The sequence below is a fragment of the Muscardinus avellanarius genome (genome assembly GCF_963383645.1).
Source record: "Muscardinus avellanarius genome assembly, chromosome: 4".
Taxonomy (NCBI): Eukaryota; Metazoa; Chordata; class Mammalia; order Rodentia; family Gliridae; genus Muscardinus; species Muscardinus avellanarius.
Window position 1 is genome coordinate 27620398 of NC_137789.1, and position 15136 is coordinate 27635533.

A 15136-nucleotide genomic window follows, 5' to 3' on the forward strand; every position below is an offset into this window, starting at 1 on the left:
TTTGGATTTCTCCTCTGACCCTCTTTAACCACATATTCTTTTGTTAAGTATTCACAAGACATCCATAATAAGTTAATATAGATTTTTTCAACTAGTTTTCAAGTAAAGGGTAACCTCATATCTTTCTTAAAAACAAACAACAGGAGTAACAAAATCCCAGCCTGATGGGGTGCATGCCTGTAATCCTAGAACTTGGGAGGCTGAGACAGGAGGATCTCAGATTCCAGGCCAGCCTCAGTAATTTAGGAAAATGCTTAGCAACTTAGCAAGACACTGTTTCAAATAAAAAGATAGGGTCTGGGGATGTAGCTTAAAGATAGAATACCTTGATGTTCAATTCCTAGTAACAAACAAAATAAAAACCAATCAAAGTATATGTAAGCTATAATTTATTTTTATTTTTTTATTTTTTAACAGTTTTTTATTGAACATAAATAGTATACATTTACACTATATTTGGTGCCCTCTCCCCCCCTGCCCCCGTTTTCTCTTCCCCCCTCCCACCAATGGTTGTCCAGGTTAACCATGTCTTATTCATAATTTTACACATGTTCAGGTGTAGACCCTAAATATGCTATAATTTATTTTTTAAAAGCTTTTGCAGAGACCTAAACCATCTTTGTTACAAACTTTGTCCTGTAATAGATGAGGGGGCACACCTGGGGTAACCCTAGGCATACTTAATTAAGGTTGGCTTTCTTCTTGACCTGAACCTCCAAGATGATGCCCTCCATACAATCCTCATGGAGGATCTCTGTGGCATTCTGCTCATGCCTACCTCCACACACATAATCTTGCACTGCGCCCTGTTGAAGTCCTCTGTGCAGAGAGCCAGCTCCTCATAATTCACATCAGGACTGACATTCATCTTCCAGGAATGAATCTGAATGATTCTGGCCCAGGCTTCCTTATTGAGCATGGGGAACTTGATTTTTCAGTCTGGGGGCCAGGGAGGAACTAAGAGGGTCTAGAATGCCCACCCTGTAGGGGCTGCAATTACTTTTACATGGATGTTGTCTCGGGAGCCATCTAGCTGGTTCAGAAGCTTCAGAATGGTCCTCTGTACCTCTTAGACCTTGGCTTTCTCACTTTTCAAGAGTAGGGTGCTGAGAGCTTCCAGCTTGTCAATGAAGAAGATAGGTGGCACTTTCTCCTTGGCCAAGGCAAAGGCATCCTAGACCACCTTAACACCATTTCCAATGAACATCTCTACCAGTTGAGGTCACACCCACTTCAGGAAGGTGGCCTTGGTTTGTACAGCACAGATCTGGGCCAGCAGTATCTTCCCTGTGCCTGGGAGCATCCCCTTTGGAGGCTATACCTCCAAGTTCTCAAACTTCTCCTTGTGATTTATAGGCGGGAAATTGGCTTTCACCCAGTCCTGGATTTGCTTGCCCAGGCCCTTGATGTCACTGTCATCCTCTTGTTTACTTCCATGGCCTTCACCTGTAAGGCATACACTGAAGGCAGAGTCTCCAGGATCAGGTAAGAGGCTTTCTTCACATCCACCAGGCGTCTTTGCTTCAGCTTTTCAGTATCCACCTACCCTGACCACCGGTAGGAAGTATGTCTGTCGTATGGAAGTTTTCATTACTGCACACTTGCCCTTTCTCTGTGAGCCCAGGTCAATATTGGTACCACCCTCTTCCTGATCATTGGGGTCATCATCCAGCAGCTCAATGATACTGGAAAGAAGGTATGGCAGGGGCCTGTTCACTTTCATGTTCCCACTGATTTATTTGCTTATTTTTCATTACTTGAAATTCATGGGTGACCTGGAAAACTGTACTCTTCAGGATCTTGATCATGCTGTACAACAGCTGTATGCACTGGATAATATCTTCTGTGAATGTCTTAAGCACATCCTCCCTAATTCCATTTTGCTCAGCTTTTTCCCAAATTGTTGCCATCTTCCTGATGCTATATTTTAGAATCCACTCCTACCTTTCTCTTTTATCTGAGAACTTCAAAACAGTTATCTCCTGTCCAAACTAAGTAATAAAGTCATACATAAAATAGCTATATGATCTGTTGATAGCCCTTCCCTTGATGAAGGTCTCTTTGTTCTTATACTAATACCCATCGCTTTTCAATATACACATTGTATTAATTAAAAAGTACACACAGTATTACAGGTTGAAGCTTTGTTTTCTTTTTATTACTTGTACTATATGTATATTGTATTATGTGTACTATACAAATAATACAAATATACAAATACATATATAAAACTATATAATAACACAAAGTTTGGTAGTAACTGTAACTCAATAATAAAAATAATTTATACAAACAGGAAAGTTTGTTCCTTCCTGGTATTTTCTGGCAGCTGTAACATAACTCCTCAGGCTCTCTTCTATTTATTCTCATTCCAGGACCCACCCTGAAGAAGAAGGCTGTATACAACAAACTTCTCGAATGCTGAAGAAAAAGAACAAGGGACACTGGCAAACCATGTGATGACTCTGAAGTTTCTACTCAAAAGACCTGTACTGTCTCATTTGATCATGTTCCTTCAGCCAAAGATGTGACACATCTGTGTGTTATCACTGACAAGGGGAAGTAGACATGATCTTCTTTCCCAGGCAGGCACTGCAAGTCACAGCACAATGAGTGGAGATATAGAATTGGCTTACTAGAACACAAGATATAAGTAGCACATTCTCCAATATGTCTATTAATGAATTCATAATTTCTTGATGTGTATATTTTTCCCAAAATAATTTTAAATTATTTGATAAAAATTTCAATCTTTATCCCTGTTTGTTTTTGCTCCTTGCTGTGCTTAGTATTGAACCCAGGCCTTATCCAGTGCTAGGCAAGCGCTGTACCACTGAGCAACACCACTGGCCAAACTTTAGCCCTATAATGATACTTATCCATATTACTATAAATTTATGTTATTCATTCTGATAAAATGCTTGACCATAGTTATATTTGTAAGTGCATATTTAATATCCTTATTAATCAAAATCTTTGGGTTAATTGTATGAGTCTTTTTAGAATATTCAGGGTTTCACAATTCACTGTATGCATTTTAAGTACATTCATTTGTTTTTCAAATGTAAATCATAAGAAATTCAAAGCTTTCACCTTCACTCTTTGAAATTAGTTTCTGTACACTCTGCTTTTTTCTAGTATGAATAGGATTTATACTCATCCTACTTTGGTAAGCCTCTCTTCACACAATTATTTTCTTTCAGGTTCCCTATTATTTTATTAATGATGCAAGATCTCATCGACATAATTAAATAAAGATCAGTTGTTCTATTCAACATTTTCTTGATCATCACAGAAATAAGAATGTCAATAAAGTATAAAGCAAATTTACACAATCCACTTTTATTTGAATGACTCACAAATCTGATCTCCAGGAAACTCTGTTCTCTCTGTTCTCCCACCATTATTATACTGTAGCCTTAATTCTTTTTTTTCTTTTTTTTTTTTTTTTTTCTTTTTTTTGGTGGGTAGTGGTACTGGAGGTGGAACCAGGGGCTTTCTACATCTAGGCTCTACTCCCAGACCTATTTTATATTTTATTTGGAAACAGGGTCTCACTAAGTTGCTGAGAGCCTCACTAAGTAGCTGAGGCTGGCTTCCAACCTGTGCGATCCTCCTGTGTCAGCCTCCCAAGCGCGAGGATTACAAGCATGAGCCACCCACCACACCTGGCAGTAGCCTTAATATTTTTACAATCTGCATTAAGAATTTGATAAAAATCTCCCCTCCCTTCTATAATTGGACATTTAATAATACACACTATATAAGTTTAACAATGTATTTTCTACTGTATTCACCCCTTTAGATTTTATCATATCATTACAAAGTATTAAATTCTTATATATAAAACTCCCCTGTGCCTCCCCTCCATAATTTCCTAATTTTAGAATATGTTATAATCCTGAATTTTGGTTGAAAATCTCAGTCCACACAGATTAATGTTTTTAGGCACATGCCATACTTCTCACTTCTTAAACATGCTCCCTTGTACTATTTGTTTTTCTTTAATCATCCTAAAATAGTTTATGAGAGTAAAATTTACATAAATTAAAAAACAGATATATCTATATGGTCACATTTATTTCTTCAGCATAATTATTTAAACGTATTATTTTATTAATTGCCTTCTTACAATGTCATACAATAAAAATTTGTTGGTTTTAAATTTTTACCTTTTGTTTTTTAAACCTCGTTTTTGGGGTATAATTAACATGCAAACGCTGTTCATACCTGGCACGTACAACTCAGTAAACTTGGGGACAAGCATATATCTCTGACACTATCACCATAAAGGCAACAAAATGGCCATCACTTTCCCAAATTTTCTCTTTGCCCCTTTAATATTAGCTTTGTGTGTGAAAGAGAGGCAGAGCAGTTGACATAAAATCCTCCTTTTTAGCAAAAATGTAAGAATATAATACACTATATTTAGCTCTAGGCACTATGGTACAGAGAAGAGCTCCATAACTAATTTACTTTATATGACTACAAATTTATTTGTTTTTTAATTTAAATAATACAAGAAAAAAGTACAAAGGAATAATGATTTTTGCAAGGTATTCGGGGAAAAGCAAGAAGAAAGAGTAAAAACAATAGAAATCTAATACCACAAGAAATTAGACTGTACTTGACAGTCCATCAATGGAGAAATTGTCTTCAGATATAAATCAGTAAAAGAAAAGAATCTATCCAGGCATAGGAAAGAGCACATTGACTAGACCTAAACAAAAAGAGACAGAAAAAGGTCTTATAGAATTCTTACTTGTTGCAATCAAGAATACAATCAATAGTCTTAGGTTATTGATTTTTTTAATTAAGGTGAAGATTTTTAAATGAAAGAATATCCTACTAAAATATGATTGTTCATTTTCTCCTCTCTTACTCATATTTCTAAAGTTATCATAACCATAACTATATATATTTTGATTAAGTGCTACTTAAAAATTTATAACATAAAAATAAAATTAAAAACCTAATTATGGTCAAGTATGGGTGCTTTACACCAGTAGTTTCATACTTGGCAAGCTCAAACAAGAGGATTGCAAGTTTGAGGCCAACCTTAACAACTTAGATCCTCAGCAACTTAAAAAGACCCGGTTTCAAAATAAAAATGGCTGGGAGTGTAAGAATATCACTGGGTTCAATTCCTAGTACTAAAAGTAACAATAAAACAAACAAGCCGGGCGTGGTGGCGCAGGTTGTAATCCCCGCGCTTGGGAGGCGGAGACAGGAGGATCGCGCAGGTTCGAAGCCAGCCGCGCTGGCTTAAGAGACCCTGTTTCAAAAATATAAAATAGGTCTGGGAGTGTAGCCCGGAGGAAGGAGGGCTTCCAGGAACCCCAGTACCAGCAAAAAAAAAAAAAAACCAATAAAACACTATTTAACTTCTGTGCTTCTCTCTTTAACATATTCCTCTAAATCACAGGTAAAATTTTCTAAATGATTGTATCATCTCTATGTAGTAAAAAATAAAAAACTGGGAAATTCAGCATTGGAAAGTAGCACTCTGTATTACCCTAATAAGAAAGTTACAATATTTCTCTAAATCATAACCTCTAGTTAACATGCTCAGCTACTTTCTATAATAGTGACTCATTCATATATACTTTTAATTTTCTTGATTTTTTTTATGTGAGCATAAAATAATATTGGAGCCAGGCGTGGTGGTGTACACTTGTAATCGTAGCATTTGGGAGGCTGAGACCTGGAGGATCGTGGTTCGTGGACAGCCTCAGCTACTTAGTGAGGCCTTTCACAACTCAGTGAGACCCTGTTTCAAAAAAAAAAAAAAAAAAAAACTCTCAGAAATACACACAATGGAATTCTACTCAGCCATAAAGAAGAACAAAATAATATCATTTGCAAGAAGATGGAAAGTCCTGGAGAGCATTATGTTAAGTGAGATTAGACAAGCACAGAAGGAGAAGGTACATATGTTCCCTCTAATATGCCCAAACTAGGGAACACAGAGGATATCAGTGGTACTCCAGGTAATGGAGGGGAAATACCAGCAAAGCTTGAATGGAAAGATAGGGGAGGAGGAAGACTGAACTTGATTAATGAGGATCTATATCTGAATATGTGTAAAATTATGAATATGGCATGGTTACCCTGGACAATCACTGGTGGGAGGGGGGAAGGGAAAACAGGGGCGGGGAGGGGGGGGAGAGGGCACCAAGTATAGTTTAAATGTATACCATTTATGTTCAATAAAAAATTAAAATAAATAAATAAAATAAAATAACAAAAAGACCCAAGGATCTAATAAATAAATAAATAAATAAGACTAAAAAGTAGGGCTGGGAGTGTAGCTCAGAGATAGAATGCCCCTGGGTTTCATCCTCAATGCCGCAAAAAAGAAAAAAAAAGTAAAAAAGTAATATTGGCTCAATATATAACATATTAAAAGGGTAAAACAGTAAAATGTGAGGGATTCAATTGCAGATATCCAAATGATAACTTAAAATTTATTTTACTTATTTTTTTCTTTTATAGGTTGGAATATGTGTGTATATTTGATTGATACTATATTTATGATTCTCTAGATATCCTCATGATTATTTTTTTCTTATAAAATTAAGTGATCTTTTGAACCATCATTTTTAATAGCTGAAGATGATTTCATCACCTAGTGCCTTATCACATATGCAGATACTCCTTTATTGGAAAAAAGTTGTTTTTATAATTTTCCCATGCTATAAAAATTATTTTTATTTGAACATTCATGCAAATTATTTTACTACAACTTTGACTACCTTATTATTCCAAGTAGTAATTTCTAGATACATTCAGTATGAAAGGTTTACTTTGTAGCTTAATAGTACATCTTTCCAAATTTCTTCCTGAGAAAGTTGTACCAACTTACATTTTTTGCCTCAAACGAGTAAGATGACTTGAGTCAATACTACCACTTAGTGGGTGTTGAGTAAAATCCCTTTGGGAGACATTGTCAGCTGTGTTTGTTTTGTTTTGTTTTGTTTTGTTTTGTTTTGTTTTGTTTTTGTCAGCTTTCCACTACTGTCATGAAATACCTGAAGCAACTCAGGTTCATTGTGGCTCACAGTTTTGGAGGATTCAGCCCAAGATTTCTTGGCTCCTTTAAGCATACCATGGTGGGAGCTCACATGATGGAGTAAAACCACGTACCACATGGCCACTGAACAAAAATAAGCTAGAGAGCTGAGGTCCCACAATTTCCTTCAAGGGCTCTCCCAAAGATCTAACAACCTCCCTCTAGGCTCCATTCCTTGAAAGTTTCACCAGCTCCTAACAGGGCTACCATGAGGACCAGATATTTAACACATGGACCTTTGGGGGATATCCATGCCAAACTATAGCAGGGACTTATTTTTACACAGAAAAAAAAAAAAAAACAATACTTTGTCATTTTCAAATGCAGTTTTATTTTGTTTTTAATTAATACTGAATCCAGATATTTAAAGCATAGCCAGTAACTGTTTTGGCCCAAACCAGAGTTCTCCTCAAAACTTAGACATAGATGACAGGTCTTTGGCAGCTGAAGCCCGTTTCTGAAGTGACTTTATGGTTTAGAAATAAAGCTACATCTATAACATGAACTATTATATAAAACAGGTAAAAGCATTTGGAAATACATCTCCTATCTGATCCCTGATATTACTCTTTGTATCAACACTAGAAAAACCTCTGATAATACATTCTTTCTACATACACATTCCCATGAGCATCTGTGCTTTCTTCTCCTTACTGCAACCACCTATATTCTCTACAATTTCAAAATCTTTCTTCTGTAATAAAAGAAATCTGGTAGTTGGCATGTCTAAGAAGTATATGTTCTAGTAATTTTCCATGTAGTACATAAACATGCAATCAGAAGACTATAACAAGAATAAGTGAATATAAATAATTGTTCAACATTGATAAAACAATGTTGAAGAAATTAAAACACCCAAGAAAAATCAAGTGTTGTTACACAATAAAGTTCTAAATTCAAAATTTAGGAAAACAAAAATAAGATACTTGAGACTATTAGAATTTGAAGTTTGGTCTTATAGAAGACCAAAAATGTGGGACCCAGACCTCTGGAAAAGAGTGTTGCTTGAAAATGGATGTTGCCTCAGGATCTTGGAAATGATTATACAGAGATGAGTTTCATAGTCTAAAAGACAGGTTCAGCCAGCTGGCACTGGTATCTCTGATAGAATGCAGTGGGGTTGTCTATTAGGACTGCCAAAAAAATCTGCAAACTAAAATCAATAGCTGCTATTGGAACCAAATGCTATAATGCAAACAAGGATGGCTTTAAGGGTGCGAGACAAGAGCTTAATAACGGACATTATGCTCATTAGGCTAATGTAACTTAATTTCACAAATAGTAACCTAAAAGTCATAGAGGTTACTTCATTTTCACACAAATTACCAGGATTTAAGCCTATAAAATCTGGACCCCAAGACTGTGGTTTTGTACTGCTTTAGTTATATATAGCTTTACTGAGGTGAAATTGACAAATATTGCATAATTCTTGATACATATATTATATACATACATGTGCATATGTGATCTCCAAAATATAGCACATCTAACACCTTTCTCTTTCTCTCTGTGTCTCTGTCTGTCTCTCTCTCTCTCCCCCTTCCTCTCTCCCTTCCTCTTTTCTGGTTTATTTTTTTTTTTTTTTATTTTGCAGGTCTTGGGATTGAATCAAAGGCCTTGCACTAGATACATGATCTACCATTGAGTTACATTTTTGGATCTTTTTATTTAATTTTGCATCAGGGTCTTGATAAATTGCCCACATTGACCTCAAATTTGTGATTTTCCTTCCATCTTCCTGAGTAGCTTGAATTATTAGGACTAATCCTTCAGGCCTATATCACTTTTTTTTTCCTTTTTTCTTCTGCCCTTTTGGTAGAACACTTAAAATCTGCCCTCCTAGAAAAACTCCATTATATATTATAGTATCACTATTTATAATCATATTGCTGTAATGTTACATTTCCAGAACTCGTTCATCTTGAATAAAGAAATTGGTAGAGTAGTTGGCCAGTTTCTCCTCATTTCCCATTTCTCTAGCCTGACAACTACTATTCTATTTGCTTCTAAAAGTTCGATTATTTTAGATTGTACATGAAAGTGTATGCTTATTAGATACTTCTCCAAAGACACATACAATTGCCCAACAGGTATTTGAAAAGGTACTCGGCATTACTATCAGGGGAATGTAAATTAAACCATAATGAGATAATACTTCACTCCTATTAAGATGGCTATTATCAAAGAGATAAGAGATAAGAAGTGATGGTGCAGATATGAAGGAAGGGGAGACAGCTACATTGTTGATGAGACTATAAATTGGTACTGCCACTATAAAAATCAATATGAGGTTCTAAAATAATTATAAATTGAATTACCATTTGAACCAAGGCTTTTAACCATTAGTCTCATGGTTAAAATTATCTTTATATTACAAACATTTTGCATCCTCAGATACTTCTTTGATGATACAATTTTCTTAACATGTTCATTAAGGCTACTTATTTCCTTATGGCCCCACATCACTTTCATCCAAGGGATTTTTTTCTAGTTACCCACTTTCCCAGAAAATTACTTATTTTACCCTGTTTTTTTTTTTTCTGAAGACCATGTTTAGTTCTGCTTATATAACTAGTTTATAAAACTATATTTATTCATATAAATATATAGTTACATAACTACCTTATATACTGCTTCTATAACTTACTCAAGACTTTCATCTATTGATTTATCCCTCAGCTGAATACTTTCCTCCGTTTTTCTTTCCTTCCATTATCAAAGGTATTGAAATTAAAATAACGTACACTTCTTATTTCAATTTCTTGGTAACATTTAGAATAAAAGTACTTTCACAAAATTAATCTGCATGACAAACCTATAATTTCAGGTTTCTACCTTACTATTCCACTCCATTCTAAGTTGGTAATTCCTTTGCTATTGAAACTGTACATCTCATCATCAGATCTACTTAAACTAGAAATGTGAAAATTTATTTCTGTCATTCTCTGAATACAGACTCCATCCTCCCAAACCCCTCAATTACTTTGCTCATATCAGTTTTTCAATCTCAGAGCCCTCTAATATTTAAACCTGTTTATCTAATTTTAATCTATTAATCATTATCTGTTTGCCATTATTTCTAGATTCCATTCACCACCACTTCAACTGGTCTTTTAAAAAACATCTCTAAGTTATCCAGCTTTAATGTGCATAGTCAGATATATAACTTTCTAAAAATTTTTACGAAATGTAGCAAAGCCATTTCTATATTTTTAAATTGTCAAATTTTACATCTGCTACTCTGGGGATAGGGGCTGAAAATTCGAAGTACTTGCAACCAAACATGCTGAATTTTATTGGCATATTTTTATGTTTTCAAGTTAAAATAGAAGATATAACCATTTTCCTGTTTGAAGATCCTTTGTCTAGGTCCTTCTAAATATTACATTGTATCTATACAGATTAATTCATATATTTTTACTTAAATATGAACAAATTAACTCCTCTAGGAAGTAAAAATTTCTTCCATGTACTTATGTGTTCCTTTACTATAACCTTGTTTTGTTTTGCATCTCTACCAAATTAAAAAAAAAAAAAGTATCTGGGTTCCCATTCTTCCTCTCTCATGTTGGCCTATTGTCTAGCTACTACCTTGAAATTTCAACTAAAATAATTACTTAAATATCAAAATAATGTCCTGTTTCTCATTCCAAATATGGTAGAGTAAGCAACAACACTAAGAGATGGTGAAAATGGATGTGGTCGCTAAGAACCACAGGACCTGAATGACATAGCAATAAATTCCTAGATTTTTTTTTTTTTCTGGCCATAGATATATCTCAGTTTGGGTACTGGATGTCAACGTAAATAAAGTTAGAAATTCTCCAAAGAATAATGGTATTTATCTGGGAATAAAAGCATTGCAATAGGAATTCACATACCACAGTAAAGCAGAAGTATATTCAAGGGTTAGAATCAAGAGGAACTTTTTACTAGCAAAAAAGGGAGTTCACTGATCTTGACGGTCTAAAGAAGACAAGAGCTGGTGTCAACTCATGGGCCAAGATGCCTTACCTGGGCAAATGTTCTGGTAAGAATATCTTTTCTCAATAGCTGCAGTCTTAAAGAATATTATAAATAAAGTTTGTTGCAGAAATCTGCATACATGAAAGAACAAAACAAGGAGTTCATGTTGAGTGTGAAAAAATTTCTTGTGGAGCTTTCAGAAAGTTCTTGAGACAATATGTACCTCAGCCAGGCAGGTGTGGCTTCTCTCCTGTCAGTTTCTGGGCTCTACTTTTGTTTTAGCTTGATAAGAACAATGTTAACTTGGAATCAACGCTTTTCACACTGAAAAGTCAACTCTCCAGAAACATGAAGCACAGATGAAACACAAAAACAAGTAAAATTTGAACTCTACACAGAGGAATAGCTAAATCATGGTGCTCAGGGTAGAAACATGTTTAACCATCTCTGACTTGCTCTGAGTGAATACTACAAAACCTCGTAACATTATTCTCACTTCTAATCAGGTACAGAGGAGATTGCAGTGTCTGTCTTCTGTCCTTGCCCTATAATAGAGAGGTAATAGTGGACATGGTGTTGCATACCTGTAATCCAGTACTTGAGAAGCTGAGATAAGAGGAGCTCAGGTTCAAGGCCAGCCTCAGCAACTTATTAAGACCCTCAGCAATTTAGTGAGACCCTCAGCAATTTAGTGAAACACAGTTTTGAAATAAAAAAGTAAAATAGGGCTCAGGGGTCTAGCTCAGCAGTGGAATTCCCCCGAGTTCAATCCCTAGTACCAATAAAATAAAATATAAAATTAAAATTGAAAAATAGTGAGAGGCTGTCTCTACCCTGCTCTCATTGGATACTCATCACTCATCTGTGCCCTGGAGTAGGGATCACTCCTTATATCACAAAGATAGGAGGAAGAGACTAGCCCTCCACACATGGTTTACAATAATGAGGTAGCATCTTCTCTCTAAACATCAGACCTGGTAGTCCCAGAGGCCATGGTCAGAGCTCTGCCTGCCATTCTTTCCCTGGAAAAATGAGATAGTGTACCTTTTCTTACCCACAAAGTTGTAGGATGGAGAAACATTCCAAATGGTATAATATTGCAGACAAGGATATTTTTAATTTGTGCACGAAGTTCTGGGAATATTTCAGATAATCCCTACATATAAACAGCCAAATATAAAACGGCAAAAGATTGCTCTCTGAATTCTCAAGTGGAATTCCATGGCTTCTCAGATTGACCTCTAGGCAGAATACAAACTGGACAGACGAGAATAGTATTGTAAAGGCTGGGAAAATTAAGTTGACATTTCAAACAGATACCACAAACTGAGCCAGGATATGGTATTCTAGACCTGAACATCCAGGAAAAACCACAAATTTTTCATCACCCCAGGAGTCAAGAAAATCTCAACTCTTATGGAAAAAGGCAATCAATAGATATCATTAATGAGATGACACAGCAGATATTGGAGTTAAAATTTTAAAATACCTATTATAAAAAACATTCCAACAGTAATAAATACTCTTGAAGCAAATGGAAAATGGCATTATAAAAAATAAAATAAAAGTAGTGAATGAAAATTTAAAAGTGGAGAATGCAATAACAAGAATTTTAAAAGTCACTGGATGGGTTCAATAACGGAAATGACAAAGCAAATTATTGTGAACTTAAAAGTAGATCAATAGATACTACTGCCTGTGAGGAAGTAAAAATTAACAGTACTTCAGAGACTCTTTGAAGATGGTAAAAGAAAAGTAAATAAATTTTATTGCTTTTATTTAAATATTTCTGTTTTTCCTGACTCTTATGAATCTTCAAATCCTCTACCTTTTACAAAATCACTGAAAACAGTAGACTTTTTTTAAGAACTATTGTCTAAAACACTTTTTCTTTATTCTATCCATATTTAATTTTATAGTTTTTAAATATCTTTTATAAATTAAACATTCCTTTTGAATTTTTAAAATGATACTTTATGACTAGAGGCAAAATAGGCCAATATTATTCTCAAGGAAATGACATAAAATTAATACAACTATTAGGCTAAAATATGTTAGAGATATATTTTCCACTTGAAGTGGAAATTATACCACTATACTGAAATAAAGTGATGGATTATAATCCTTAGCATGGCAATAGGTGCCAAATTACTGTCCTTGATACAAAATGCATTCTTCATCTGTTTTTATACGTAACCAACATTGCGTACTTATTTATGTATTGGTTACGGCTGGTGCTTTGCTCTGCTTACAGAATAGACTGGTGTGAAAGAGAATATGTGGCCAGGAAAATGGCACAACCAGTAAAAACCTATAAAAGAAAATATAATAATTATTTTGTGATATTAGGGATTGAACCTAGGGGCATTCTTCCTTCGAGATACACCCCCATCCCTATTTTTTTTAATTTTTTACTTTGAAACAGGATCTTACTGAGTTGCAAAGAGCCTCACTAAGTAGCTGAGGCTATCCATGAACCCAGATCCTCCTGTGTCAGCCTCCCAAATTCTGGGATTACAAGGGTGTGCCACCATGCCTGACAAATATAATAATTTAAAAATATAAATCAGAACCATCAGTAATAGTCAAATAACAGTAAGGCAGAAAAAGGGAAATGGTGGGAAAAATCAAAATTAATATACAGAAAATAAATATTATTTACATATCTTAACAATATTTTAACAAAACATTCTAGTTCCATATTTTAATTTTAAAAAAATTTTTAGAATTTTATTATTTAGGATGTTTATGCATTTTACTTATTCCTTAAAATTACTTCTTCTGCAACTACTATACAGTAATCAATAACATTTATTGGTCACTATATAGCATTTTATTTAATAACATTAATTTCACAAATATTTATTTATTGAATGCTACTAATAGGTGGATAATAAAAATATATAATAATACATCTCAATGTGGCTTTATATTTAAAATTAGTTATTTATCTGTACCTACATTTCCATCCTTCTTTCTTTAATAAAATAAGGATGAAAAGCTAAAGAAAGGCTATAACTTATGATTAACTAAGTTGTACCTTACTAAGAAAAGCAATGGTTAATATTAAAATATCAAATAGCACTTAGAATGCCTCCTATTATAGAAGGAACATATAAAATAGTCAATGAGTGACACAGAACACCAAATAATTATTTCACATGGTAGAAATCAGAAAGCTTCTTATAACAATTTTATATCAAAGAAGGGCTAGCTTTTATTATAATTAGAGAGAATCATAACAATTCTGAAAGTAAATGGAACATATGAATACATTTAAATCACTCTACTAGAAATTATATTTAAGTACAAGTTTGAAAGAAATGGATATAGTTAATCATAGTAAATAGAATGGTAGAATAGAGATTGAAGTGCTATTTAAAATGAATGAATAAAAGAGATTAGAAAAAAGTAGAGGAAAAAAACATTTCAAAGATGTGGTGACAGAAAGAAAACTAAATGAAGGGAACTGTAATCAAGCATAGGAAGGACAAGCTAGGACTGTGTGTTCAGGAAATTGGTAGAGAAAAAAGAAAAAAGAATATTGGGTGATCAATGTATAAATTTAGATGTCTTTTTAAATCAAAACATAGGAAATACTATATAACATAAACTCCGATTTTATTGTAATCTCCGTGCCTTGATTTGAAAATTCATTAAGAAAAATATCTCATAGACAAAGATTTTCTTTCCATAACTTTTAGGCTATTAAATTAAAACCAATTCAATGAAAATAAAATTTTAAAAATAAATGTTATTTTTAGTACTCAAATCAAGAATATATCAAGGTCAAAACATTGATTTTCAAAAGAGATTTAAAAAGAATAAGAACCATTTAGCATAGAACCATGGGTGGACTACTTTAGGACAATAGATAAAAAGATCTACTGTCTTCCATGATTATATTGAAAGCAGAGACCACAGGGAGCCCTAGGATGTAGAGAAAAATTAAAAGAGTTCAAATAAAATCCTAAAATAAAGTTACTTTGGTGATTACCCATGCACAATATCAATGAGTAATTTTGAAAATAAGAGAGCATATGTTTCTAAAGTGAATCAGACATCATTAGATTTCATAGAATAATATAATCTGATCAT

The 15136-nt window shown here is 34.0% G+C and overlaps 1 pseudogene across 1 annotated transcript; it reads right to left on the reverse strand.

The window, feature by feature from the left end:
• Positions 1-680: 680 nt before the first annotated feature.
• LOC308262274 (26S proteasome regulatory subunit 6A-like) lies at positions 681-1910 on the reverse strand (annotated as a pseudogene). The gene has a single exon. The product of its transcript is annotated as a 26S proteasome regulatory subunit 6A-like (transcript).
• Between the last annotated feature and the right edge of the window lie 13226 nt (positions 1911-15136).